The sequence below is a fragment of the Micropterus dolomieu genome, linkage group LG18 (genome assembly GCF_021292245.1).
Source record: "Micropterus dolomieu isolate WLL.071019.BEF.003 ecotype Adirondacks linkage group LG18, ASM2129224v1, whole genome shotgun sequence".
NCBI classification, from domain to species: domain Eukaryota; kingdom Metazoa; phylum Chordata; class Actinopteri; order Centrarchiformes; family Centrarchidae; genus Micropterus; species Micropterus dolomieu.
Window position 1 is genome coordinate 36,873,791 of NC_060167.1, and position 27,384 is coordinate 36,901,174.

At 41.1% G+C, this 27,384-nt stretch overlaps 1 protein-coding gene across 4 annotated transcripts in view; it reads left to right on the forward strand.

Annotated features, from left to right (window-relative positions):
• iqsec1b (IQ motif and Sec7 domain ArfGEF 1b) overlaps window positions 1-27,384 on the forward strand; it is a 236,648-nt gene that overhangs the window by 56,328 nt on the left and 152,936 nt on the right. The window contains exon 1 of one of the 4 annotated variants that reach the window (XM_046075171.1): window positions 25,019-25,037. The exons of the other annotated variants lie outside the window; for them this stretch is intronic. The gene's annotated coding sequence lies outside the window, so the exon portion shown is untranslated. Of the gene's footprint in view, window positions 1-25,018; window positions 25,038-27,384 lie in introns of those variants that run through there. 4 annotated transcript variants of the gene reach the window in all.

Genomic DNA, 27,384 nt, shown 5'->3' on the forward strand with positions numbered 1-27,384 from the left:
CACTATTCACTGCAGCTGTGTAGATTTCCAATATTGACAGTTTTAGAGAAGTGATGGCGGAACAAAAACGTGCTTGAATATTTTCGGAGTTGAGGAGCTCAGCAAGTGGCTGCGGGGGAAGCCTGCTGTGACCCGCGGGAGGAGCGTGTGAGGCCGGCCAGCCGCCCGCTCACAGAGCCCTCTGCTCCCGCCGTCACACAGACCGCTGCAGCAACAATGGCAGAGGAAAACACAGCTGGAAGGTTTTCATACCGCTTATCTGTCTTTACATTCTGAGGAAGGTTGAAACGTTTTAACTTAAAAAAGACAAAGCTGTGTGGATCGCTGGTGTGTGTGTGTCGCATTGAACATTACGTCGCGGCAGTTGTGTGTGGCGTCGCTATGACGACAAGCTACGTACTATCTCTGGGTACTATCTGCAATGGAAAACGGAGCAGGGAGTCTATCAATTTGCGCTATGGTAGCATTTTTCAGCAAGGCAGCAGAGATCGTCAGAACACCGGCAACAGTTCAACGTTTAGTCCTGATGGTCAGATGTGGAACAATGATGTTGTGGACTTGTGAGTAACTTCTGCTAGGTTATGGTCGCAGTCTGAAGCAGCTTTGATTTGGATCACACTACCTTGTTTCTTACGACCCGCCCTTCTCTGCTTCTGATTGGCTAGTAGTCCTTACCTGGGAACTGCGCATGTGCAACTCCCAACAAAGATTTTGTACAAGTAAGATGCATCACTCTGTAGCTCAGGAGCGAAGCGTACAACACACAGGGTGAAAAGAGAAGCTGCAGCAATGTGCAGTATGAGAAACACATGGTGTTTTTTGAAAATTAAACCATGTAGACCTGTTGTGGTACAACCCCTAAATAAGATTTGGAACCTGAAAATGAGCAGAATACCACTTCTTTAAATAGGACATAATAGTACTTATCTGTCATTCTGTATGTCAGTGCCACATGAGCTGTTGTTCAATTGGTGTACAACTTCATCTTCCTGGTTCAATGCGCAGACTGTGTGATGATAAGTGGAACCTTGAAAATGTAATCCTAAAATGATTTATCAGTATAGCGTCTACTGCTTGCAGACAGGGGATGGACAGTTAATTCAGTGTTTGTTTCACAGTGTATACTCTATACATATTGTATATTGTATGTGTATATATTGTGTTTGCCTCCTTACAAGGTACCAGGTAGACTTGTCGCCCGCTGCAGAGCCCTCCGGTCCTGGGCCGTGCACATTCCATGCCAGTTAGTGATGTTTCCAGTCAGGATGCTTTCTGTTGCTCCTCTGTAAAAGCTGACAAGAACTTGGCGTGGGAATTTGGCCTTCTTAAGTTTCCTTAAGAAATCCAGTCGTTTCTGAGCTTTCTTCACCAGCGTGGAGATGTGAGACGACCATGTCAGCTTCTCTGTGCTGAAACTGTTCACCTGCTCCACCTCAGCTCCACTGATGTAGACAGGAGTGTGTGTCTTTATCTCTGTCTTCCTGAAATCAGCGATCAGCTCCTTAGTTTTGCTGATATTGAGCAGTAGGTTGTTCTCTGAGCACCACTCTACAACATTATCAATTTCCTCCTGATATGAAGTCTCATCGTTGTTTGAAATCCGGCCGATGATGGTGGTGTCATCCATAAACTTCACAACAGAGTTCTCTCCATGTCGGGGGATGCGGTGTTGAGCACTAGAGTGGAGGAGGTGTGTCCGCCAATCTGAACTGACTGGGGTCTGTTTGTGAGGAGGTCCAATATCCATTTGCAGAGTGTGGTACTCAAGGCCACAGTGCTATCATACCATTCAAAAAAATCTAAAGGTAGCACACAGAGTAAACATGAAAGAGGAGAGCCTTTCTGCACAACTGTGGATGTAACTATGATGGATCATAGAGTAATTTTTTTCAAACTGTACATTGACATCAGGGCCTTAAGAATAAAGTACTGTAGCACATGCCTTTTAAAATGTAAAACATTTTTATAAACCTCAAAGCACACGATTGTATGCTTTAGATATGCAAAATACAGTTTAATTTTCTTTCTCACACAACAGTCTATAAGCAGCTTACATTAGCTAGCGCATGTAGCATTCAAACTTGGTGATAGCTTCTGCCACACTAGCATCCTTATCAGTGGAAACGTGTCTCAGAATATAGCCCTATTCCCTTTAAACCCTGATGCTCCCAGTTGCACAGGGGATGTTACCTCTTCAGTCAAAGGTTTTTCTCTCTGGCTCTACTGAAGAGAACGTGTTGGAAGTCATTTTCCCATTTGCCTTTCACTCTTTCCACCATCTGCCACTGGCAGAAACTCTGACAGCTTTTGCTCAATCTGCACTGGCACAACAGCAGACCATCATCCTCTTTTTGTGCTATAAAGCAATCCAACAGTTTTCTAGCCAAATTCAACGTGGTGGAACACAAAAGTAAAAATGCTGTGGGACTGCTCTCCATCTCTCAGTGGTGGGGTCATTTGTTTCTGCTACTTACATTCATTTCTCCAAATGATTTATTAATGTGGAAATACTCCTCATATCCCCCTTTAAATTGTTTGCCTGAACTATTGTTCCTTTTAAAAAGATTGAACTGATTGCATAATGTCATTTAACAATTCACTGATATACTGAATTAGATTTTTTTACTCAAGGAACAAAGATATGCAATATCCAGGCATTAGACTATTGGTCTAATTAGTTAATGGAATATACCCAGATGTAGCCTATAGGAATTGTATATTGACATCACATTCAATTTCTGCTGATTGCAAAGATCTGAACTCATCTGATTTGAAGTACACTGCAGTGTTTTAGGGATGTCTTCAATAACGTGATCCTAGGAATGTAGTCTGGCATGTGTATAATGACCACTAAATATTCTCTCAGATGAACATTTCTGTTGTGAATAATTGCGGCTGACACATGCAGTGGGAGAAAGAGGGGAAGCATGCATAATGTGACGCACGGGCAAAAAAATGCCAACAACAAAATTCAGTGGCTGCAAACATCACCGTTCTCTGGCAGCATCACTGGACTTTTTGTATAAAGTGCCTTAAAATAGACCCAGAAGATAATTGATGTCTCGTGCGTCTTCCTCTCTGTGAAGCTGCTGCCATTACACTGGCAGACTGATGTTGATATGTTTGATGCTGTCAGCTGTGGGCTACAGCAATGATAGATTTAGATCAGCCGTTCTTTTTTATAATCCATGTTCTTTAATGTAGCAGCCGTTAGCGGTGCATATCTTTTTTTCTTTCATGTGGTTATGACTTCCCCGTGGTCACAGATGTAATGAGGAATAATATCTGTGCAGTATGCTGGCACATATTAAATGCTGTCCTAAGGGCTTGAAGGCATTAGTGTTCATACCTCAAATCATGGTCACAATATGGTGTAGAAATTTTGCCACAGGCTTTTATTATACCACAGAAAATTAAAATACTATAACCATTAATATCATGCTGTTTAGTAACTTTTCACCTCTCATTGTGCTCACAATCCAACATTATAGCTTGTCACACTAAGGAACATAGTAGTGCACCTACAGTATCTACAGTACAGTATAGTTGAGCTCTATATTTAATCAGGTGACTGATCTGGACATTCAAGGACATTTCACTGCCATTAAGAAACTCTTATGTACTTTTTAGTGCTGGGCAACGATTAAAAATTTTAATCGCGATTAATCGCATTGTTATGCGCAAAATTGAATAATGAAGTTCATGAGTTGGTAGAGTGCAGGACTTGCATCCCAAGGATTGCAAGTTTGACCCCCGCTCTCAGTAAAGCTTTTTTATTCTTCTTTTGTGTGTTTTTTTAATCATTCTCTTCAACAAAGTTGCTATCAAGAGATTCAAGGGAATCCAATCGCACATTTCCTGACGGCTATTGCAAATGTTCAGAAATAGCCGTCAGGAAATGTGTAGTTAAATGGATTCCCCTGAATGAGAAGCGGATGAATTTCCTCTGCCTGGGAATGATGGGGAAATGAAAAGTCTATAGGTTGATGAATGTGGACCAATCGCCGGGATGCGCACACTCCAGCACGTGCTTAAATGTGAGCATGTGAATCAGTCATCTTCATAACAACTTTGTTGAAGAGGAATATGAAAAGATTTTTTAAGTTAGTCTTCCATGAGGATTGAACTCATAATCTTCAGATGATGTCATGCATCTTACTAATTGAGCTAATCAGTGACACTTATCACCTTGAAATTACTGTAAAGAAACATTCTTGCCAACCCCTGTGTTAAACTACTGTTTTGTTATCACGAGATAATTATCCCATTATCACTGGAAAACGGAGTAAAATAAAGATATGAATCAATTGCCGCTTACGGCTTCTGTACTTAAACATTAATTAAATCAAATGAAATATTAAACCAAATCTATTTGTCACTGCCTGGGCATTACCTTTTATCTAGCTTGGTAAAATACATCAGAATCCAGAGCCACGATCAGAACATCATTACAGGCACCTTCTGAGCAACAGGTTAACATATATAAATGTGCTTTCTGAAAAAGTATAATTTTTCTTTTATCAGGGAGCAGCAGAAACAGTTGAAACAGTTGAAACCTGTCAGAGTGAGATGAAGTGGTCGCCTCACGCACACGCCCACCCGCTGCTGAAGTTGAATTGTCTTGAACTTTTTGTACGCGACGCGCAGCACAAATCATTGGAAGAGAGACTGATCCTCGCTGTTTGTGAGCTTCCAGAATCTATTACTGTTCACTAAATAGGACATCAACAGGAGGGAATTCACATGGCAGAGCATCCCCGCAAAACTAGATGAAGGCCTATCAGGTCAAGTTATGTGGCCTATCATTTTAACTCAGGTTAAATAGGCTACAGCTGTGTAGCGCACAGAAGCTATTGCCATGGTTACTCTCCATAGAGCGCCTGCTGTTTACTCACGGGGCGCTTTTCTCCTCTTCACCTGAGGAGCACACAGCGATTTTAAGAACGTTCCTAAGACCGACATCTTCCCCAGTACTAACCAGCATGCAGTGTGCAGCTCTCCACTTCGCTGTGGCATCTGATCGCTTGTCTTGCTTTTGTTTATCTACTTCTCCCACACGCTGCATCCAAGTAGTCTGCCGAAGCCTCCCTCCACTGCTTGTCTGGGAGGCTGATTGGCAGGCTGATCAACATCCCACCCCCCCTGTGACCCAGGGTTTGACTGGATGTGTATTCAGAGCCAGTGAGCAACAGACTTTCAAAATAATAATAATAATAATAATAATAATAATAAAAACTGCGTTAACTTGTGATAAAATAATTGTCGGCATTAATTAAATAATGCGTTAACTCGATGATAACATGTTAACGTGCCCAGTACTTTATGTTTATGTTTAGGATAAATGCATTGTCTGTCTGTCCTAAAATTAGGGGACTGTGTATAGAAGGTCAACTAGTCATACATTGTTCAGCTGATATGGATGTGAACACCATCAAAAACCATCCTATAACATTGTCTGACTCATGATGGAAAGTTTTAAAAAATGATGCAGCAGAACCATCCATCCATCCATCGTCAACCGCTTATCCTGCGTACAGGGTCGCGGGGGCAGCAGAACCAGAGATAATGTACTTTTCAATTCGAAATGACATTTGAGATTTCATCACACCACTAGTTTCTAATGGCTTGATGAAGGTGTATCCTGCCTCTCACCAGAGCTAGCGGTTTAAAAAGTAGATGTATGAGTGTTTTAAGTCAGTTGGAGATACAGTGCATTGTGTGGTGTAATGACAATATGCTCTACTGCTAACAAAAATAGAAATGTATGTACTTGCATAAAAGTATCATTGAATGAGAATTAAAGGATTGTTTCACTAAAATTCCAAAAGCAAAATATAAAAATATAAAAGTTTGACCTTGGAAAACATCTGGAAAAAATCTTTCTCCTTACTTGCTTTTTTTCGCCTGAGCTTTCACAAGATCATGGTCTTCCTTAGCAGAGCAGTTGTACTCGAGTTGACTGTCCAGAGTTTGAAATATTAATCTCATGTTGACAGCATGCTCTGTGATCTATCAGGAGTAAGAGGGACACTGTTTCTAGAAATAGATATTTCTTTTGAAACTTCAGTTTCTCCAAGTCAGTCCAAGTTCCATTTACCGCAATTTAATTTGCGTGTTGACCGAAATGTCACAGATGAATTCAATATCTCAAAACCTGAATAGGTAAAAACAAAACCTTCTAAATGGCCGAGAGAAGATATGTTGAAACTGTAAAAGGTAAATTTAAATCGCAGAAACAAAGAACAGTACACCTTTAACTGTAGTATTTAAATGCAGATTGAATTTTTTCTCTGCCATTTGTCACATGCTGAGATGATATGCCAAGGAATCGATAGAAATCCACTTAGATAGACATTAGATGAAGGCTGCTGTGTGCTGGTGTCTCCTTTTGTGGTAGCTGCCACCAGATCATGGACACACTCAGGACTCACTCTGCTAATTTGATACTAATATTTCCTTGTTTCTTTAAACACTGCTAGTCTGCCTCTGTCTGCACCTCAGTTAGCAACTTAGTTACTGTCAGAGGCATTTGAGCTCCAACTATGTATACACAGAGAGAGATGGGACTAACTGCTGGATTCTACTCGACACAGGTGCGTCGCATTCTGGCTGCGACACGGAGCTGATCGCGCCAGTTCTAGACCATGCTTGTGATTCCACCAGAGATGCTCACAAGTCTTTGAGCTAGAGTCCAAGTCAAGTCTCAAGTCTCTGAGCTAGAGTCCAAGTCAAGTCTCAAGTCTCTGTGCTAGAGTCCAAGTCAAATCTCAGGTCTATGAGCTAGAGTCCAAGTCAAATCTCAGGTCTATGAGCTAGAGTCCAAGTCAAGTCTCAAGTCTCTGAGCTAGAGTCCAAGTCAAGTCTCAAGTCTCTGAGCTACAGTCCAAGTCAAGTCTCAAGTCTCTGAGCTAGAGTTCAAGTCAAGTCTCAGGTCTCTGAGCTAGAGTCCAAGTCAAGTCTCAGGTCTTTGAGCTAGAGTCCAAGTCAAGTCTCAAGTCTCTGAGCTAGAGTCCAAGTCAAGTCTCAGGTCTCTGAGCTAGAGTCCAAGTCAAGTCTCAGGTCTTTGAGCTAGAGTCCAAGTCAAGTCTCAGGTCTCTGAGCTAGAGTCCAAGTCAAGTCTCAAGTCTCTGAGCTAGAGTCCAAGTCAAGTCTCAGGTCTCTGAGCTAGAGTCCAAGTCAAGTCTCAAGTCTCTGAGCTAGAGTCCAAGTCAAGTCTCAGGTCTCTGAGCTAGAGTCCAAGTCAAGTCCCAAGTCTCTGAGCTAGAGTCCAAGTCAAGTCTCAGGTCTATGAGCTAGAGTCCAAGTCAAGTCTCAGGTCTATGAGCTAGAGTCCAAGTCAAGTCTCAGGTCTCTGAGCTAAAGTCCAAGTCAAGTCTCAGGTCTTTGAGCTAGAGTCCAAGTCAAGTCTGAAGTCTCTGAGCTAGAGTCCAAGTCAAGTCTCAGGTCTCTGAGCTAGAGTCCAAGTCAAGTCTCAACGTGGTTATAACAAATGATCACCTGCTGTATTCAATCCAGGTTGCTTATAAAACTGCATAGCTATAAGGAATTCTGTAACTGTAACCTGTTTTTCTCTTACGGAGCACAACCATGTAATGTGCAATGCAATCAATAACAGCTTAAACTCCTGAACATCAAGACACCACCAGACTCTCAAACCAGTGTAAACTAAATAAAGCTGTAAGGTTACATGATCAACAATGAACTTGTAGCCTGTTTTTCACTTACAGAGCACAACCATGTAATGTGCAATGCAATCAATAACAGCTTAAACTCCTGAACATCAAGACACCACCAGACTCTCAAACCAGTGTAAACTAAATAAAGCTGTAAGGTTACATGATCAACAATGAACTTGTAGCCTGTTTTTCACTTACAGAGCACAACCATGTAATGTGCAATGCAATCAATAACAGCTTAAACTCCTGAACATCAAGACACCACCAGACTCTCAAACCAGTGTAAACTAAATAAAGCTGTAAGGTTACATGATCAACAATGAACTTGTAGCCTGTTTTTCACTTACAGAGCACAACCATGTAATGTGCAATGCAATCAATAACAGCTTAAACTCCTGAACATCAAGACACCACCAGACTCTCAAACCAGTGTAAACTAAATAAAGCTGTAAGGTTACATGATCAACAATGAACTTGTAGCCTGTTTTTCACTTACAGAGCACAACCATGTAATGTGCAATGCAATCAATAACAGCTTAAACTCCTGAACATCAAGACACCACCAGACTCTCAAACCAGTGTAAACTAAATAAAGCTGTAAGGTTACATGATCAACAATGAACTTGTAGCCTGTTTTTCACTTACAGAGCACAACCATGTAATGTGCAATGCAATCAATGACAGCTTAAACTACTGTAAGTCAACACACCACCAGACTCTCAAACCTGCCTAATGTTAACTAAATAAAACTGTAACGTTACACGATTAACAATGAACTTGTAACCTGTTTTCAGCCAACGGTAATAATTAAAAATAGTTAAAAAAATAATAATTATGTAAATTGACCACCACAAATTTGGCAAGTAAATAAACATTCATCATCTCATTCATCTTTTCATAACAGTCGGAGTTAACCTCCCGTAGATCGTAGCTAAAGCAAGAAGCAAGCTAACGTTAGATGGCCAATGCTGAGCTAAACATGTTGACTAACCTCAGGTTACTAACCTGTTTTGCGTTCAGCGCTTCTTTGTGAATGAATGGCTCAGCAGCTGCGGCTGTTTGTTGTCCTCTCGCACGTGTGGCCGTACGCAGCTGATACTACCTGTTCCATAGGCAGGTTATAGGTAACGGAGGGAGAGGAGCAAGCTCATCAGATCAAAAATAAACATTGTTCACAAGTCCCGCACCTCGAGTCACACTCGAGTCCGAGTCTCAAACTCGAGTCCCTATCTCTGCATTCCACCAGACACGCCGCTGTGCTTTTCAGAAGCCTCCCAGAAGCAGCTCTCTGCTCTGCGCTGTGTTTTTGATGGCAGCCACGTCAAGCTGCACAGAGGAGATTGAACCAAGCAGGAAGTCAGACACTAATAGAGAATATGGTCAATTTTCTAAATAAAACACCCTGTGCAAACTCTGATTATCAACAATACACGCAATTAAAACAAAGAAACCATTTAACTATGTAGCCTACTTACCCACTGTAGAAGCAGCAAAGCCTGCAGGAGTGCACCTGAAGTAGTCTCTTTACACATGGGGTCCAGAGTGCATAAGTAATCCACTCTGCACATATTTGTCTGACCCGACCCACAGAGTTTAGCTTGGGTTACCTCGCCACCTAACTTTCTCCACATCTCTGGCTTGCACTTCCCCACCTCCTCACACACACACACACACACACACACACACACACACACACACACACACACACACACACACACACACACACACACCCCTTCACTGCTTTCTGGCAGACTGCCCATTTTGCTGTTTGGTACTCTGCTCACAGGTGCAATGATAGTATCTTCCAATAAGACTGAGGGTTCATTTTTATTCCATCATGCAGATAGCAAATTGAAGCCAGTGTGGGGCTAATATTGTACATTACCTGCCATCAAATGCGCTATTTACTTCTGCTCTGTATCAATTTTCTTTCACCAGCAGTCACTGTCTTTCACGAGTAATGCAATTTTAAGTTAATTTCATGAGTCATTTTGGAAATACCCAAAGGAACCAATCAGATTTTTTATGGTTAAGAATCTGGTGTGTCTCTTCACTCTAGAATCGATATTGTTGAATATTTGACAGTGAGGGATTATCATTATTGTTTATAGAAGGACTGTGGTTTTTATTTATAACATTGGAATTCAATTATGTTGCCCGTTGTGAGGCTGTGTACGTACATGTATCCAGGGCATGTGTATGTTTGTGTATACATGGCTGAAAATTTTGAAAACATAAAGACATTGCTTGTTGGCTTTCATTTTCTGCTATAACAATAGATAATTCCATGAAGGTTACATTCACAATACAAGGCCCATAAAAAATACATGTTATGTTTGAGGACAGGTTCCGGGCTTGTGTTTGCATGCGCTCAAAAGGTCTCAGCGACAACATAGGGTGGGAGCATTATGTTGGTATTGAGGCACTACCAAAACCCTATTTGCAGGCTCATCCAGCAAGGCCAAGTGCTACATCAAGAACAATTAGCATTTGTTTGAGAGTGGGTAGCCTGTGACGGATCATGTCCTTGTTGCTGTGCAAAACCCAACCAACTAATGGTTGGTTAGGGTTGTACAATAATGTACTGGCAGTTGAAAAGTAGCAACGAGGAAACTGTGTATCACATATCACATGATGTTTCACATGCTGATTAGAACCCTTCAGAAGTCCAATTCTAATTATATACAACTGCCATTACTTTCTTCTGATTGGAATTCCATGTTCCTAACAGTTATCTATATGGCATAAATTAGTTTTGTTTTTTAAAAAAATCCCTGCAGAATAAGTAGAGCAAGATGGTGTGGTCTTTGCTGCAACATTTTTTTCTAAAATATTAACCTACTTAATCTACTCAAGGCTAAAATATAAAAGTGAGGAGGAATTCTTCAAAGAATTAGTACTGTAGGTAATCTAGAACCACTGTTGGGCAAGTTATTGAGTAATATAATCAATTACTGGTTTAGCCCAGTTCTAAAATGACTCTGATTACAATATGATGCTCCTTTCCCACACCTTAAGTGTTTTTTGAAGATAAGAAACACTTAATTATTATAGTCTTATTAGGGAGGTTTTAATATTAATCTTTCCTTTTCTCTTGAATAAGTATATAGTTTGCTTAGCACCAGTAACTGCATGCAATGCTCCAGAAATCCCATCAGCCAACTGTCTTAAAGCTTTCTGCGGACACCAATGTGATATCATGGGATGGCGTATAAATAGCACGCCACTTTTAAGGACATTTCGCATGCCATGACAACGCATTTTAATGCCATTTAGACCTAAGCAACACAAAGCAGGTTAACCATACCTGCTATGACACCCGATGTGCGCAGCTGTAGGGTTAACCTGTCAACATGCATACAATCACTTACTTAGGTTTAGGCATACACCCCTGTGATGGTTAGGGTAAGGGTAAGGGACTTTGGTGGGGCTGTTAATTCCTTTAACACTAACATTGTTAGCTAGTTAGCTAGCTAGTTACACTTTAATGTAGCTAATGTTAGTAGCGTACCTGGTATTTTTCAACTGTGACGGTAGGCGAAAAATTGCAATGAAATGAAATTACACGCGAAAAGCAAAAAATGCGTTGTAATACCACGTGAAATGACTTAAGAAATCTCTGCGTTACGCCTTTTGATGATACCAGACTGCAGATACAGGTAATGCCAGTGAGTTAGTTTTAAACTCTGAAGAAACTGAGATGGCTATTGAAACTTAGAAAGGAACTTTAGTTCTTCCCCCTGACCCTAAAAGTATTTGAAATTGCAAGTTAAAACTTGTAATGGGAATTCTAATCTGTTTTTTTAAAAAGTGTCAAGGCATGAAGGTTTCTTATAACCAGTGTATTGTAAGAAGATTAAGTTTGGCGGTGGGTTTCTTGAGGTCATGTAATGAAAACCACTTATTGTCAGGCTCGTATCATTTAATTAGCTTGGCTGCAGCCCCCTGCCAGTTCATTACACCATGCCTGGATAGCGTTTGTCCATATCGCTATCCAAGATTCCTGCCATTCCCTTTGCAGCTACTGGGAAATCTCCACATTTGGTCCAAGTGCGCAAGTCTGCCTACATGGCCCTAGATTCAGGTAAAGGGGAAAACAGCATTTTAAACTTCTTTTCATTGGGTTTTGTTCTAAATTCTATTTTAGTGTAGCCTGCAATCAACAGAGAATAGACTAGTGAATTTTCACCCAGATCAAGCATGCTTCCAGATGGAAGGTTAAGGCGCTGTGGGAAAGTGCTTGAACTAGTACGACACATAATTCCCCACAGCCTCATTCATCTGTGATTATTAAAACTTTATACTTGATTGAAAAACTCTGTGGGTCTAAAAAATGTTAATTATACTAATCCTTGCTATGATTAGACTGACAGCTGCTGGAACCCAGCTGATTGTCAGAGAGGCACATTTGCTATATTGGTACTGCAGTTTTTCTACAAACAGATTTTTCATTTCTCATCAGGTTTTGTTTTGGTTCATTAGGACTGCATGCATTGATTTGAGTTGAAGTAGAATGCAGAAATGAATTCAAAGAAGAGCACATTGTGGGAGCATCTCTTCAGTGATTTAGCCTTTATCTGCAGGGTATTACTCAAATGTAAGTGGAGGAAATGTTTTCTTGTAGACAAGAAACATATTTAATAATCACAGGGGAGTACACGCAAAATCTGATGTTCAGACCATAATGGATTATTCTGCTTTATCACAGTTTTGGTCTTATTTTTACTTTGACTTCATTCCTGTTTGAAATATGGCTGCTGTTCCCACTAAGTTGATGACATCTGAGATCTGGGAATAGATTGATGTAGCTAAAAAGACATCCACCGGGGCAGGAAACATAAGCATTTAGACAAAGGTTTTTTAATCAAACCCCCAGGTTAGCCATACTGACTTGGAAGATCAAATGAAGGAAAATGGTAAAATGGATAGCCGTGTCCATTGTGAATATCCATTATAGTCTCCTGGCTTGCCTTTGATGTATGCTCTTTGACTATACTTACTGAAGTTACTTACGTTGAGGGATTATTATTACCATCACTTTGGGTTTGCTTTCTTTCAGTTTTTGCAGCAAACTAACTTCTGGTAGTAGCGATAATATGTCAGTCTTGTGTTAATAGTCTGTCTGGCCAAAAAAAGTCATACAGCTTTAAAATCTTATATCTGTGTTGACCTTTACCTTGTTGTTTGTGACTCTCAAGCAGTAGTATTCAGTTGCTGTTAAGCCACATTATACATTTCACAACACCTAGACCCACCTTGACAGCAGATTTATTAGCAGCTAACATATACTCCCTTTGTTAATATACCATATACAACTCTGCAATTTTTTTTTATTTTCTTCCATTAAAAAGCATCTGCTCAGGCAACTTGGCTTGATCCCTCATTTTCCCTTCAATTAATCAGGCGTTGTGGGCATTGTCTGTCACATCCTGTACTTTGATGCTCTCTTACAGTTGCCCACTTTATGGACCCTTCTCTCAATCTGAACAAAAAGGGTCATGCGATAAGGATCCATCCATTAGAAAGGAGGATACAGCAGGAATGTTGCTGTTGATTTGTGCTCTGGTGGAATGGGCCCACTGGGTGTATTTCCTGTTTTAGTCACATAATCTGAAGAGCAGTTACAAACAATATAGATTTTGGCAAGAACTGTCTCGTCTTTAACCTTTGCACTTTAAAGGGTTGGCTCACCTAAATGGCAAAAACTAATTTTCTCACTCACCTTTAGCAGCATCACTTCTATTGTTTTATTTGTCTATGTGTTGAGATATCTATCTCTGAGATGTTTGCCTTCACTCTATTACAAGGAAGATGCCTTTCATTTCTGGTTATTAAAAGAAAAAAGAAATTAAATAATGCAACAACAATCCTGTGTTTCCAGAAACTGTACACGTTACTCACATTCATTCACAGACATCACTGTCAGAAGTTTACTCTTTACTCTTACTACTTTCCACCAAACCAGTAGTCCCTACGAAAACCGGTTAGACAGTGTAACTGTGTTTCAGTCCGCCTGATTTATGCACCTTTACGATTTGCGAGTGGAAATGCCTGGATTATCATTACAAAAGCTGAGGAGGAAAAATTGGTCTATAGATAATACAGAATGCAACAAAGTGCAAATGAAACATACTTAAAATCATGACGTTCATGAATCATGTGACCCAAAGGTTCTCTGTCTAACTTTAGAAAATGACACCAGTGGCTGTTAACTGAACTGCATTCAGCATCCTGTTGCTTGTTCTCGCACTCCGTAGGCTTGAGTGAGCAGCATCCTGGGCATCGGCTAAAACATGTTGTAATGTGACCTACACATGAACGCTGAAATAAATAACATATATAACATATCATATTTAGAATAATATTATTATCTGTAGTGTTCCTATATTTTACCTTTGGCTCCATGATACTGACTAGCTTGCTGTTCGCAAATCACCCCATCAACCAACGCCACAAAGCAACCAACACCAGACCCACGCCGCACAGCCAAGCCACAGCCAGCTGGCCATCCCCAGCTTCGGTTAGGTTACAGTTAGCTAGTTGGCTACCCCTGCTTTGGCTAGTAGAAAGCAATCGTTATACGCAGGGGTTGAATTGGGTCAGGCTGAGCCCCGGACAGCCCTGGCAGCCTATGACTGAAATATACTCGTCAACATTGGAAAAGGAAGCGCAGGGTGTATTGGGTTAAAGCTGGGGTGGGCAACTGTGGAAAAACTAGCAAGAGACAGCTAGATTTTGAAAGTATCCAATTGAAAAAATCCCACCCCCTCCCCTCAGACCTCCCTCCAAAGATACTTCCCCACACAGATAGGCCAGCCATCACAGCCCTGCGACAGATACCGAATTGTTTCAGTTTATACATTTAAAGTATTTACTAATTTTAGCTAAGTCAGAAACACACAGCCACTGGGAGCAAATTGAGGTTCAGTATCTTGTTCAAGGACACTTGCAAACTGGAGAACCCCGGCGATCAACTGCCGATCTTCCGATTAGAGGACAACCAGCTCTACATCCTGAGCAACAGCCGCCCCATCCATTCCACTTAAGACAGCATTTTGCTATATTAGCTAGCAATTTACTCATGTTAGCAAACAAGTTAATGTTGCTTTGCAGTATTGTTAGCTTGACTCTGGGGTGTGGTGTGTTTGCGGACTTGAACGCTGCTGCTGCTGTAGGGGAGAGGAAGAGAAAGCAGTTGGGAGCATGTAAAACCTCACAACATAAAAGTCAGTTGAGAAAGTCAGAGGAATGGCTCATTTTTAAGTTATATTACAATCAGTTTACACATGGGCAATACAAAGCAAGTGTGAAAAAAGTGTGAAACACCACAATAGAAGAGTCTCAAAAGAGTCCAAACAGGTGGAGATTCACAAATATATTTCCATTGAAAAATGCTAAGTTGATGTAGAAATGATAATATATAAGTTGTAAATGAGGCACAGGGCCGTAACCAGGGTTTAGAAATTAATGAGGGCCAGATTTTTGTTTCTTTGAAAAGAGCTTTTTTTCTTTAATTCATACCAAAATTAGGCTAAACACAACCAAACACTACAGTCAAACTAATGATCAATAATGAAATATATACAAAGGGACCTGTTGGGGTGTGTGGATGTGTGTATGTGTGTGTGTGTTGCGCGCAGTGAAGACTTGAACCGGGCAGGAGGCAAAGCACTACGTTTGGTTGAAAAACATACTAACTACAGGCTGTTGCATGGTCTTTCTCCCTGCTGCTTGGTTCACTAAAATTGCATATTTTAAGACATACAGACAGACAACTTATGGAATGACATGTACAGTCTACATAATGGACACTGTTATTACTATATGACAACATAAAATACAGCAGATTAGTGTTGAATGAAGAGGATGATTTGTCTGATATTACAGTATAATAATTTGATGTCAGCAGCTGTTTGCATTTTTAGTCACAATTATAGCAGCTGATGTGTGGCTTGGCTCTGACATTATCTGAATCCTCATGTACGCAAAAATCCTCCAAGGACTAATTATTTTCTCAGATTCAGAGACTCTCACCTGCATGGACATTTTCCCTCACCACCATTGGCCTCTGTGGCTTTCCAGGTGATTTCCCTATTGTCTTGTAATCCATGTTTAGACAATCTGATGGAGCTCAGGATTTATCAGGAGGACAGCTGCTTTACTCATAACTATTGTTTTGAGTCACTGAACGGACCTGTACTGTGTGTGACCTTTTGGATGTATAGAGAACACAGAACATTAATTAACACTAGATCCTGACCGAAGCTGTCGGTGTGTCGGGAGATTTTAATCTGAAGTTATGATGCTGTGCCTCGCGTATACAGTAAATGGGTAAAATAGGGTGAAGCTTCTTCCCATGAAGAAAAAACGCTTCACTCTATTTCACCCTAGAAATTCATAAAACGTATTTATCTCATACCCTTTTCCAAGGTAAATGGTACTAGTGTTGTCAAAAAAATAGATTTTTTGATATACATCGATTCCGGTTTTAATATTCATTTTCCACAGTATCGATCCTTCCCTATGGCGAGCTGATACACACATCACTACAGCGCCCACACAGTCCCACCTACTGTCACTCACAGAGCTTTCTTCTCGTCTCATTCACTCAAGTCCAGCACTACTGGGCTGTGATTGGCTAGTACTTGTCACTTGCGATTGGATGCTGGCAAATGATACAAGCGAGCCCACATGAAAGTGACAGTACAGAGCAGTGCTAATGAAAGAGCAAAGCACCTGCAGGACCGGCACGTCGTCCTCCATAAAGAACCTGCTGAGGTTGGAGACGTCTGCCCCTGTCGGCTGAAACTGACAGCAGATTCAGTTAGTAGGAACTACTTTGACTAAGGTCAGAAGTAAATTAACTGATGCTGTTCTGCTTAACACACAGCAATATTAACTTTACTTACTAAGATAAGATAATTCAGTAATTATATTCAGTAATTTAATCAATGTTGTGTCAATTTTCCCCCGTGGTATGGAAAATGGTATCGAACATCGATATTTTTCAAGATATTGACATAGAGGGCAGGAGCAGGAGAGGACGCTGGCGTTTGTTGTTCGCCGCTTCACCGCCGTTTTTCTCGTTCAGAATAGTATTTCTCTTGAGTTTTTGCACGGCTTGATATGAAATTTAAGGCTTTACTCACCTACTGACATCTCCTCCAACATCAGCGGATTGTTGGTCACCACCCGCTGTCAGTGGTGAACTCCCGGATTTCTCCATCGTTCCAGCACTGCTACTACAAGGTTTAACCTTACTACTGGGGCAGCCATCTAGCTGTCCTGGTCCGGTTTTGCCTCCTGCCGATACCTCTGCAGTTGGTAGCTAGCTATCAGCTGCTTCCAGCCAGTACTCTGTGCCCCATGCACCCCACTGCCATGATATGGACCATCTTCGCCTGACAGTCCTCCATCTCTGTGTTTGGCTAACGACTAGCTCCAGGCTAACACTTTTGGCGACCAGCATGAACCTCAAGTACGCTATCCCACAGCTGCTAACTCTCAACAACCGCTCCATTGCAACATGCATTGCAGCCATCAAAGAACCTGGACTTTAGCGCAGTCCACGTTACATCCACAGAAGTTCCCGTCAAAAGTTTGTATACCATCAGCATGGCCAACCTGCTTCAAACATTCCATTCATCTGGACCACTGTCGCACGTCTGCCGCGTCATCAGAGCAGTGTCGCTCTCGGTGATCCAACTCCGCACCCATTAGCAACCTTCTGGCGTATGATCTGGGTGTGTCTGACCACAAGGCCATCTCAATGGAGCTGTCACTCACAAAGCGTCAAATCTGCTATAGGGACCTGAAAAAGATCATCCCGGACCCCTTGACCATAGACCTCCAAAATTTTAGATTTCTCATCAGTCACTACACCTACGAACTCCGGGAAAATGAAAACAGCTGGGCGTGTCCTTGAGCGGCGCCTCAAGGCCTCAGGACTCACTGTTAATAGGCAGGCCTACCGAGAACATCAGAAGTCCTATGCAAGGTCCTTGAGAGATGCACGTTCACAGTTCTTTTCCAACATTAAATGTAAATGCTCCGTACTTGTATAGCGCCTTTCTAGTCTTTTCGACCACTCAAAGCGCTTTTACACTACATCTGCATTCACCAGTCACACCAGTACACTGAAACTAACATTCACACTCACTCATACACTGGCGGAATAGCCAGGGGCAATTCGGGGTTCAGTATCTTGCCCAAGGACACTTCGACACTAGGGGGAGCCAGGGATTGAACCGCCGACCTTCCGATTAACGGCCAACCCGCGCTACCTCCTGAGCCACAGCCGCCAACTACAGGCCCATCTCCAACCTTCCATTCCTTTCCAGATCATTAACCACTCCCTGGCCATGTTCCATCAACATTGAAAACCGCTGTCATCAGGCCATTTCTCAAAAAACCCACCCTAGACCCAGAAGTCTTTGCCAACTACAGGCCCATCTCCAACCTTCCATTCCTTTCCAAGGTGCTGGAAAAAGTAGTTGCCGCACAGCTTCAGGACCATCTAAAACAAAACAACCTGTTTGAAAAATTTCAGTCTGGTTTCCGCCCAGGCCACAGCACGGAATCAGCCCTGGTCAGGGTCACAAAAGACTGCAGACGCTGGCTCCCCATCTCTTCTCATCCTCCTGGACTTGACTGCAGCATTCGACACTGTGGACCACAACATCCTCCTCCACCGTCTAAATTTCAATATCAGTGTTTCTGACTCTGTCCATGTGTGGTTCTCATCCTACCTCACCAGGAGGACTTAGCATGTCACCTTGGGAGAGGCTAAATCCCTGACACACAACGACCTGTGGTGTCCCTCAAGGCACAGTGCTTGGTCTCACCCTGTTTATTCTGTACATGCTCCCACTTGGCCACATCATCCGCCGGCATGGAATTTCATTCCACTGCTATGCTTATGACACTCAACTCTACCTCAGGACAAACCCAACACCCTCTGCTGCCTCGCTATCATCCACTCTGACCACCTGCCTGGAGGTGGTAAAGACATGGATGAAGCAAAACTTTCTCCAGTTAAACAGCTGAAAGACTGAAGCCATTTTACTGCTCCACACCAGTTTCGGTCATCTGACATTACCAGCATCACCTTCTCTGGCCAAAATATTCCACTTTCAACATCAGCCACCGAACTGGTGTAATATAAAGTGCATAACAAATTAAATTTATTATTATTATTATTGTTATTATTAATTTAAAAATGTCAGTATCGTGACAACACCAAATGGTGCCGCCCAAAAATTGTGTGGGTTGTGACAGTATAATCAGCTGCGTCTTCATGGTCCTAAAGCCTTCATTTAAGTTGATTGTGTTATAAATGGTTTTTAGTAGATTATTTTTTTTTGATTAGTCTTTTGCCTTCATACAATTACGGAGGTCCGGACCTTGGTGACCTCATAGCTGGTGGGCACAGATACAGATCTAGATTTACAAATACATTTACAAACATAACATCAAATCTGACTGTATGACTGGGTTGCTCCAGGGGTAGGTGAGAAAATGTGTGTTTTTGTCATTTGAGTGATTCAGCCCTCTAATATTTTATTTGCAGGCTTTGAGTGTGGGATGAATGAAAATGTCAATAAATTCTAACAAGTAAAGCATGAATGATCCTGTCCCCTTTTGCAAGAGGAATAATCCCTTTAGATTTATCACAATGTTTCTGTTTTTAAAAATGTGTAACTTTGCCTTGTATGTTGTTTTTATTATTATTGTTCATATATATTATTATAGCAGGACAATAATTGTAATACCCCAGACAACACTGGAGTGGAACATGCATGTCAGTCCCTATTTATATGGATACATTCATAATTAACTCTCTAGAGGTGCCAGCATTCTATATGTACAGTATGGTAATTAAGTTATGCACCGTGGTCTCCACTGAGCATGCACCTGGAGCTGCTGCCTTCATTGCCCAGCACTGATGACCCTGGCTCGGCACTTCAGTCCTAATTTGTCCTGTTTGATAACTGGAAGCAAATTCTAGAGAAAGCTCCTCAGATTATATCATTAACTGGGTTTTATCAGGCCAGTGATCTTAATCTCTACAATTGCGCCTGAGACTATTTCATCTTGCCGGTTGTCAGTTAGTTTAAAGGGGAGTCTCATGTTCCCCTCCCCTCCCGTTGTTGCAGACAGGGCCAGGGACTTACAGACAGAGCTCCCCCCGCTGCTGTCTCATTGTTTACGATCCACCATTGATTTTTCTTTTGACAAAGGACAGGTTAATCTTTTTGTTGGTCTCACACTGACAGCTTATGATTTCCTTTGGGCATGTCACCTTGTTTTGAATCAGTTCTTGCTTACCTTGCTCCTTCTGAAGTGCCCACCCACCCCCCACCCCAGCACTTCCCTCTCTGTGCTTGCTCTGCGTGTCATCTGAAAAGAGTACTGACCAAGTAGAACATCTGAAGTTCAGAAGTGTCTCATGTGGCTTTATACAGACAGGATACCATTATGTCATTAGTAAAGGATTTGTTATGCTTTGGCAGCTTTGTCTGGAAAAACACAGCATGGAAGAAGGTGTCAACGTGCTACCTCCGCCAGCATTTGTTTTACCTGCCTCTATGGATTGGAATTCAATACAGATGGAAAGATCACTCTCATTAGTTGAGTATTGAGCAAGGGGAGCCAAAAAGCTGACAGTTTTTGCTGAGCGGAGAGTGAGGAAATAGCTGGTCATGGTGCGTTATGAAAGACAACCTGGGCATAATGAAGGAGTCTGCCTATTAAGGCTGGCTGGTTACACACTCTCAGCTGGTCCAACACCGGCTACATTGAAAAGAGTCCCTTTCGTTTTCCCGAGTGAAGTTGACGGACATCACAGACAGTGTGTTTCAGTGGTGTCCTTTGAAGGATGAAATTTTCCACCTTCATCTTTCCAATGAATTGAAAGGATCTGTCTGGTTTTGTGACTGCTGGGCTCTGACATGACATTATTTAGAAACTGTAGTGACCCATAGTCACGCAGCCATCTGTCATTACACACTGCTGCACATCTGCATCAGCTTGTAATTTCCTGTGTGTTTTAAGCTAAGTTTGCCACATAATTCAGTTGCACTGAGACAAGAAAGCAGAAAGGAGCTTTTGCCAGCCCTCTTTGGTTTTCATACCAGTCCTCTCAGATAGATTAGGATTAGAGGAAAATGTGGAGTTGAGGGAAACAGGTTTGATGTAGGTTAATACAGCTCTAAGGTATCGCAAGCACATTTTGACAGTGCCAAGGAACAGCTAAAGTAAACATAGCATAATTTAGACTGCTTGTAAATGAGCAGAGTTAAAAGTGTGTGGATGTAGAAATCTGTGTTCATTTCTGATGCTCTCATCTCTGAAGGTCGGCTATTCTGCCTGCTGGGATTTAACTGTCCTAGACCTGCTGGTCTGGAAAAGCAAAGAAGGCAGTTTCACTATTTTAATTGGCAGCTTAGCTTTGCACTGAACTGCCTTCAGTTATCTGTGAGACAGTTATTTAGCCAAATGTAATTTTGTGCTGTCGATGCAGTTTCATGTGTCATTTTGAAGTACAGCTTCTTGATTTTCACTTTGGGATGTAACTAGACTTAAAAATATGCAATCTACAAAACGGATGCAAACCTTTTTTAAGTAGGTCACTATTCCATTTTTAGTTCCCTGCCTTTCCTGATAGATGTCTTTATCATTTACAGATCTGAAAGTGAAAGTTTGTGAGGTGTCAGCTATGTGCTGCCCAAATTTCTAAGCATACATTCTCATTATACTGCCTGTCTTCTCCACACTACTCTCAGCCACATGTCATCTAACTAAATCTCATCAGCTTTCTCTGAACCTGGACACCCTCACCTGTCAGTTATACCGTATCCAGATAAGATTATTGTTTTCCTCCAGGAAGCAGCAAGATCTTACAATGCTTCCAACAGTGTGTCCTCTCTGAATCTCTTTTTGCTTGATTAATTCTTCCTCCAGTGCTGTCAACCAGGGAGTTGTCTTCTTTTGTAGTCACAATACACTGACTTTGTACAGTCATGGGTACAAATCTCCTCTTCTTACACTAGGGTTAGACATAAATAACATAAACCTGAAATATGAGAGGCCATGGTAGCCATGATAAGGCTGGGCAGTGGTGAGTGGAGAGTTATTAAAGCTTCACCCCATTATCTGTCAATTTACTACTTTTCAGGTTCTTGTATTGTCAAATTTGATAACTGACAGCAGCATTAATAGATGTGATGCACTGCACGGTTATAGTGTTGGGTGTGGATAGTTGGATGGATGGCTAAACGTATGCAGCCACACCAACATCCATATGTGATAGAACATCTCATTACAAAACCATGGATAAAACCATCAGCTAAATAAGTAAAATTTTCTTTCACACTAATCAAAAGGAACTGCTAAGCAGTATCAATAAAGAATTGTATTGATTAGCAGTATTAAATATCAATAGACAAATAGATTGTTAACTGTTGAGTAAGCTTCTTAATGGTATATCTCACCATACAAGAAAATTACTGGAAACAAGGATGTTTAAAAGAAGAACAAAGAAAGAAACTAGGTGCATTTACCAAGAAACAAGAAAATGATAATTACATAGTTGACGGATAAGAATAGAGAGAGAGGACCCTGTGTCCTCAGAGCAGAGAGTAAAGGTGCACTAAAACGAATACGTTGCATTGTGTATTTAGACTATCTAAAGCTAATGTGGCTGGCAATTACATTCGTCCACGGTAAATTACATCTTGGGTACATTTACACCTCAATTTGATGTGTTTTCCTTTGTATGATTAAAATCCAATCATCCAGTTGTTGGTGCCAGGTGGATGGTCTTCATAATGAATATAAACACTGGATCCATTTCAGTCTGCAAAACCATCAATGAAGATTTTCATTGATTCATTCAGTGTCTGAAAAACCCTGTATTAGCTGACAGACAGGTGTGGCGTTTGTTCTGAGTGCCTGTGACGACCTTATGGGGCTGTGAAACTGCATGTTGTCCTGAGACCAAGTGAGATGTCAGAGAAGAGAAGAACTGAAGGCCCGTTCCTGGGAGATACTGTACTTAAGACACTGTGGACATTGTTCTTACCAAGTCATTCACCGTGCAGCGCAACACTTTGATCACAGTGACAGATGCTTCAGCTGGGCAGTGTTTTGCTGCAGGTTAAATAGCAGAAATAAGAGGGCTTATCAGTGTGATAAATGAAAAGCTGGAGATACACCAGTTTGCCAAAATATCAACCAAACAGCAGTGTACTGTACTGCAAACTGTTGTATTTCTTTGTTGTACAACTTGTATGTTTTTATTTGATTTGATTTTATATTTATTCATTTAAAAAAACTCATCTTGGGCTTATTAGGATTTTTATATTAGACACTTTAATTTTCTTATTATCAATTAATCTGTAAATTATGGTGTCCATTATTGATTAAAAAATGTTGTCTATAAAAACCCCAGGAAATAGTGAAAAATGTAGATCACAAGTTCTGAGAGCCGGTCCCAGTCTTTAAATTGCTTCTTTTGTCTGACCAAGAGTCCAGACCCAAAATATGATTGCAGTGAAACAAAATAAAAGAGCATATCCTGACATTTGAAAGCTGGATCCAGAGAATGTTTGATTTTTTTGTGTTTAAATGAATAACTGATTATCAGAATTGTTGGTATAAATTTTTTGAGCTACTAATGACTTCTTTCAGCAAATTTGCCATTGACAGTTGACAAAATACTTTATTTTAGCAGGAATATCAGAAAAATATCAGTGTTGGTCTTAAAAACATATTTATAACAAAACCCAACAGGGCGAAGTAATTCATAATTCATTGAGGTGTTTTTAAGAAATACACAATTTTGATTTAAAAAAAACTTGTATTAACGTTTATAGGAAATACAGCAAGACATGCTCTACTTAGTTGCTCGCCATAGAAGTTGATAGCATGTCTCCTAGCAACACCTTTCCTCAAATGTCAGTCAGCCGCCGCTTTGGGAAACACCCACCCATAGGCCTGAAGTTCAGACACCATTTTCATAAAAACCACGTTTGAAAAATTTAAAAACGCCTGCAGTATGATGATGATAACAGTATAGTTTCAATTTCCTAACACAGAGAGTGAGGATTCAGTCACTGTAATCCATTCAGGGGGCTTTGTTATCTTGCAGGAAAGCACTCTGCCATTTTTGGACCTTTTCAAAAACCAATAAAGCAAAATATATTTATGTGATTATTTATCCATTTGAGAACAAATTAGATGTTGAACAATATTTTTTATTTTATATATTTGGTCTTCTACTGCCACATGTCCTCACTGCAGCGCATGTGCATATTCGAATTTGTTTGAAAAGAAAAATGATATAAATTACATAAGGTCTTTGTGTATGGGAATTATGGAAACTGTGTAGAAAAGAGATCTAAGGAACCAAGAATATGAAAAAATGGCCTTCAAGGGATTGTTAGACACCGTTTGATCTACTGTATATAAGATATTGACGTGATAAGATATATAAGTAGTCATCTAGAAGTGTTTGTTATTATATTCGCCCAGCAGAGACCTAGAATAATTCTGTGAAGACGCAGGCACTGTGAAAGATTTCATCAGCCTATGAAATGGGGAAGAATTACAGGATTGAGTTGTTGACAGAGTAAAGCCGCTCTCTTTTTACCGGGTCAAGGATAAACTCTCATGAGCTTATGCTTTGGAAGGATATTGAAGCTGTGTAACAGCCTTCATTGCAATAACAGACAGAACTTCATAGTGCTGAAGAAATGGAATTATCTCAACTCTAAACAGTAGCCCCATTTTAGTGGCGGACAGTGTGAGATATTGAGGAGGGCGGTGGCTCGGTGTGTGGCAGCTTATGGTAATCACACCCAGCTCCAGAGAGATGACCGTTAGCTGTACTGTTCCACTTCACGTCTCCACCACTGACTCCTTTATGAGACACCCAGACTTAATTGTGTCAGCAGTGTTTTACTGAGATCTCCTGGATAAGACCATTTTTATTGTAGTGGTGTTTTGATGATTCTGTAAGACAGTATATTGATGGCTGCAGAGTGGAGATTGAAATTATGTGGGGTAAGTCACTCTTCTGACAGCAAAATTACTTCTTTTGTGCATTGGCCAGAGAAGTTAGCAAATTACAAAATGTACCTGCCACTCTGGCTGGGATAAATAATCCACCTTTAATAAATGTATACATCATGTATACATGCCCAGGTACCTAAAACTGCCAGTCCGAACTCTCGGGTTTATTTGAGAAGAAGTCCAATAGTCCAGCATTTTGATGTTGTTTCTCTCCAGGTGTGTGAGGGCTGAGTGGAGGGCAGTGGAGATGGCATCCTCTGTGGATCTGTTGGTTCTGAAAGCAAACTGGTGAGGGTCCAGGCTGGCTGGGATGTTGTTCTTTACGTGGTTTCAAACAATCTCCTTATTCCAATGATGCAGGACAGTGTTCTGTATTGGTACTATTATGGCGCTTTTCCATTACCAGTACCAGCTCGCCTCGGTTTGGCCGTGCTCCGTTTTCCATTGCAGATAGTAACCAGAGATAGCACCCCTCAATGTAGCTGGTTATAGCAATGCCACACACAACGGCCGCGACGTAATGTTCAATGCGACACACACACCAGCGATCCACACAGCTTTCTCTTATTTAAGTTAAAACGTTTCAACCTTCCTCAGAATGTAAAGACAGATAAGCGGTATGAAAAGCTTCCAGCTGTGTTTTCCTCTGCCGTTGTTGCTGCAGCGGTCTGTGTGACGGCGGGAGCAGAGGGCTCTGTGAGCGGGCGGCTGGCCGGCCTCACACGCTCCTCCCGCGGGTCACAGCAGGCTTCCCCCGCAGCCACTTGCTGAGCTCCTCAACTCCGAAAATATTCAAGCACGTTTTTGTTCCGCCATCACTTCTCTAAAACTGTCAATATTGGAAATCTACACAGCTGATTTCTCACCTCAAAACTTCTGAGAAGTGGATTTAGTGATGAAATTCCATACGAAAACTGTAAAATATAAAACTTTCTGTTGCTGGCCTGTCTGGTGCAGCAATGATGATGCAGTGAATAGTGAATATTCTCTCTGACCAATCAGCAGTCTGTCTGTTTTCACGTTACATTTTAGTATCCCTCAGCTCGCTTGGAACCTCGATGGAGGTGATACGAAAAAAAGTACCAGGAAGTAGGTACAGGTGCAACATTTCTACAATGGAAAATCAAACAAAGGCGAGTCGAGCCAAAACTATGCAGTGGAAAAGGAGCTTTAGATCTGGGTGCTGTGTTTGACATGGTGAACCACCGTATCTTGGTTGAGAGGCTCAGGCACTGGGTGGTGTCGCTGGATCAGCTCTGGAGTGGTTCTCCTTATACCTTTAAAACCGGACTTTCTATGTCTCATCAACTGAATCTTTGTCTTGTGGTGTTCTCCAAGGTTCTGTCCTGGGTCCGTTTTTTTGTGCATTTTACATGCTTTCTCTGAAACAGATAATCATTTTGAAGCTACCTCCTACCATGTTATACAGATGATTTTCAATCTCATTTAAGCCTTAAAATGTGGCAATTTGACATAATTGCCTCAACTTTAAGTATTTCATCTGTTAAATCTTCCCTCCGTAAGGCATTACAATGAACTAGACTTTGTGTCTTGACCATGGCATTTAAGTTGTTTGGTTCGCTCCTGTTTCTACCAGCTGAGGCACATTGCTAAAATCCCATTGTGACCTTGGCTGAGATGATTATTCATGCATTTGTTTTCTCCCGTCTTGACTACTGCTAACTGCCAGGCTTCTGTCATGTATCACCAATTTTGATTTCTTTACACTGGCTTCCCATCATATTAAGGATTTTTGTGTTCACGTTTAGAGCCATGCATGCTCAGGCACCTGCGTACATTTAAAAGCTGTGCACCAGCTGTGAGAGTATTTTAAAAAACAGCTCACAATTATTTTGTTTAGACTGGCTTTTCTTTAGTCGTATTTGTTTTTTAAAAAAAAAGATTTTAGCTTGATGTCTGCATTTCAGTCTTTTGATCTGTCTTTTATTTGCATTTTCATCTTTACTTGTGAAGTACTTTGTGATGTCTGCTCTTGAAAGGTGCTACTTATAATAAACTTACAAAAATTACTTACAAAAAATAAATCATCAATTCCCGTTATTTAGCTCGTGACAGTCCAACTTTCAAGACATTGAAGAACAATGGCATGGTGCCCTATTTTTCAGCAGTCGTTGAATACTCACACTGTCCCAGCTCTGTGGAAGAAATCAACTAGAACTCCAATGGCAAAAAAACCTGGCGCCTCAGAAAATAATGACTTTCGTCCCATAGCTCTAACCTCGATTGTAATTAAATGTTTTGAAAAATTTGTTGTGTCTATACTCATGAAGGATGTTGAGTCAAAGTTAGACGTGTACCAGTTTGCCTAGAAGCAAGAACGCAGCACTGATGACACAATCCTTTGCATCTCGCACTTTATTTCTAAGCACCTTGAAAACATAGAAGCTTATGCTAGAATCTTTTTTGTTTTTTAGTTCAGCCTTTAATACAGTGCAAACTCTCGTGCTTTTAGAGAAGCTTAAAGACTTGAATGTTTATACTATCTTAATTAAATGGTTTTATTCTTTTTTAAATGACAGGGCACAGCAAGTGAAGGTCAATGGGTACCAAATACTGTGACACAGGAGTTCCACAGGGTTCTGTGGTATCACCAATACTCTTCACATTGTACACC